General features: G+C 43.9%; 1 long non-coding RNA gene across 1 annotated transcript; it reads left to right on the forward strand.

Annotated features, from left to right (window-relative positions):
* Positions 1-210: 210 nt before the first annotated feature.
* On the forward strand, positions 211-2,328 carry LOC145657980 (uncharacterized). Its single transcript, XR_014123908.1, has 3 exons — positions 211-324; positions 1,519-1,656; positions 1,911-2,328. It is a non-coding gene; the product is annotated as an uncharacterized LOC145657980 (long non-coding RNA).
* Positions 2,329-3,617: the final 1,289 nt, after the last annotated feature.

Below are 3,617 nucleotides of genomic sequence, written 5' to 3' on the forward strand. Positions count from 1 at the left end.
TTCCCCCGGGTCTAGAAAACAGAAACCAGCCAATCACACCTCTCCCCCTCCCCCCGGGTCTAGATAACAGAAACCAGCCAATCGCAGCCCCCCCTCCCCAGTTTAGAAAACAGGAACCAGCCAATCGCACCACTCCGGTATTTGGCATACCGCATAACTGTCCCAGGATGCCCTGTTGCGGTGATTCATCATAAGTGCTTCTATCCGCTCATGCTGTCCGTGGGCCTCTGCCGTGTCCGGCTTGATAAAGCAACGGATGCAACAAAAGACACCAAAAATGAATTTCAGCAGGGAGGAGCAGAACTCATTGTTACAGGACAGCAGGTGATGACTGGACATCCATTTCACTGCTGCTTGAAAATGATGTCAAGTGTCAGCGCTACAACCTTTCAAACATGTCTTCTGAATACATATTTCGAACACGTAAGAGGTTTTCTGTCTGTGCTAGCGTAAGCTAAAGGGTCTATTATGCTATACAAAACAAGTTTGGTTTTGGAAAACTTGAAACTGCAAACTCCATACTGTCGGCTCCAGCAGAGGTTTTTCACCACTCAGGCTCGTGTCCCTGTCTGGGCAGAGTTTCCATGTTCTCCCCGTGTCTGTGTTGGTTTCCTCAGAGGTATCTGCTTTTCTCCCACATCCAAAAACGTGGAGGTTAGGTAAAAATTGGCTAATGAAGTTGTTCTAGTGTGTGTGTGTGTGTGTGTATGTGTGTGTGAGAGAGGAACACCGTATGCTTGCACGCCCAACGGCGCATGGTGCTCTGTCTTGGGTGGTGGCCTCTCTCCCCTCCCTGCACCTGATTCAGTCCCCCACGGGGCTGAGGTTTCCGGTTGAGAGTGCACTGTTCACAGTTGGCTGTTGTGTGTTGACTGGGTGTAACAGTGTTGTGTAGTGCCTTCGTAAAAGTGTCCTTGGTTTCTGAGAAAGTGCTATATAAGTGGAGCTCCATTTATTCACATGCGCAACAGTGAATTACACGGCATTCGCAATACATCGGGCCATCGCTTTCCACGTAATCCCGTTTTCTAATGATCGTCGCCTCCAGTAAGGCTGAATGTTAATGACTGCATTAATATAATGACTATATTAACTGAATCGCGTTCACACCGCACGTTACCGTACATTCGTGCCATTGCGTTGAAGACTGGATGCGGTTCTAATTTTGTCTCAGCGGGGATACAAACAGACCGTCTCTACAATGTCCGCAGGTATAAATGCGCTTAGAAAAAAAAACCCATTAGTTCCGTTAGGGTTTTAGCGAGCCGTCAGGATTTAGTGTTGCAAAACAAAAGACAGGCTGCTTTCTACAGTAGCAGGGTCGTATGCTCTGATCTCTCCGATGGCACACACAGCCATCTATGTGTTTAAACATACTTCTCTTTATCTCGCAAGGTGAGACAATAATTACTACCACCCACACAGAGATAGAGATGCTATAGAAACTAATGTTTTACACAAATAAATAAACACACACACACAGGCTTACTAATAAAAAGTCATGCTATTTGTTTTCAGCATGGGAGACGGCACAAATTTGAGGGGAGGAGTCAGGGCGAGATGCTGCTTCGGGATTGGCTCAGCCGCTTCCGTTTCATCGGTTGCAGTGTAGTCCACTAGAGCATTGAACAAACACTCAAAGCGACACAAGAGAAGGTCAGTAAGATGCTCACTCCTGAACGTGCCCACGTGTGGCAGGACACACACCGTAGACCCGCATCATATTAGGCTGCAGAAAGGAAATTCACTTTTCAAAACTGTCTAAATATGCTGTTTGAATAAATATTTGAGCATTTACCAACTTTTCTGTCTGATAGTGAAGGCCAGGTTATACAATTAAACGTTAGAGAAAACCAGTTTATTATGTTATATAAAACACGCCTGGAATGCATGATTATATAATTCTGCAGGTGGATCTGGAATATAACACAGGACTAGTGTTAGAACTGACGAACACAGCAGGGAGCGCAGACGCAGACACTCAAGGTCAGTCCGTCACACCTGGGGGATGCCGCCAACCAGATTCCCTACGCTCGAAGAGCTGAGATGGCCCTCCACCGGCCTCCACCCGACGTGAGAGTCACTCCTTGCTAACATATGGCAAAGACGTGAACAGACGGGCTAAAGCAGGGTCCCTTTCACCCCTGCACCCTGACAGCGTGACGGATGGAGGTTGTGAAACGCCGCCTTCTTAAGAGGTTTGTCAAATGTTTTATGAAATCAAGATAAAATTCAATCAAGCCTCTAACTGCTGACTCTGCAGGGGAACAAAGGAGTGTGAGAGGAAGAGAGAGAGAGAGAGAGAGAGAGAGAGAGAGAGAGAGAGAGAGAGAGAGACAGGAAAAAAAACGGGGTTGGGTGAGGAAGAAGCCATTTTGACTTTGTCCATCATGGTTAAGCCATGGGTTAAATCAAACGGCTGAGCCAATCCCGAAGCAACATCTCGCCCTGACTCCTTCCCTCACATTTGTGCCGTCTCCCATGCTGAAAACAAATAACATAACTTTTTATTAGTAAGTCTGTGTGTGTGTGTGTGTGTGTTCATCATAAAAGATCTTAGTGGACCTCTGTCCCTAATGTTCTACCGTGACCAGTAAAGGTGAAGCCAGTGTCTACATCACCACACAGATGGATGTATGTGTGGTTTTTGACTTATGGCAATCAGGCTTGGGACTCATCCTTGGGACTAATGAGTTATCAGACTTATCAATGTGAGCATAGACCCAAGGGGAGATATATATATATATATATATAAGGGCTAATAACAAAAACGCATATCATTCTGCACACTGTAATATTATTACATAAACAAAAGCATAGCTTATTTGTGGGATTTTGAGTTTATACATATAACATACCAATAGGGCTGTATATAGGTATGTGTTTGTTTTCATCATATCTTAGTAGAATTCTGTCCCTACCGTTCCACCGCAACCAGTATGTGTGAAGCTGGAGTCCATGTCCTTTCAATCCACTACCCACACACACACACACACACACACACACACACACTCAAACACACCCACACACACATTCATCTACCTTCTCAGTAACATTTAGTTCATTTGGGAGAAATATATTTGTGGAGTTGCTTTTTGTTTTCCCCTCCACAATTGATTTTACTTTGTGAAACTCTAATTATATTTTAATTGGTTCTTTAATTGCATATAAATTAGTTATATTGAACAAGTGTTGATGGTTATATTCAGATTAGATTGAACCCTAATTAAAAGCTAATTGCATGTAAATTAGAAGAGCATATTGGCTTTGGTACTGCAAGCAAAAAAATAAACCAGGAAAAAATATAACCTGTGGTTAGACAAGGTCACATTCTCTAACATGGTGGCAATGCTTGCAAATACATATGAATGCATGCTTGCGCTCTCTCTCTCAAATGCACACACACGCACACATCATAAGACATCTGGTAAATACCTCTGCGGAGCATTAGAGCAATTTGCTCATTTTCTCATCTGACTGATCATTTAAGCATAAATTTCCCAAGGAAATTAAGTCTAAGGCCATTTTCCCTGCAACTCAATTGTAACGCAGTGCATGGTGTACCACTATAAAACGATGCTGGTAAAATGTGATCTGTCAGTCCTGGGGAGAGAATA

The sequence above is a fragment of the Electrophorus electricus genome, chromosome 5 (assembly GCF_041902795.1).
Source record: "Electrophorus electricus isolate QZ-2024a chromosome 5, ASM4190279v1, whole genome shotgun sequence".
Lineage (NCBI taxonomy): Eukaryota > Metazoa > Chordata > Actinopteri > Gymnotiformes > Gymnotidae > Electrophorus > Electrophorus electricus.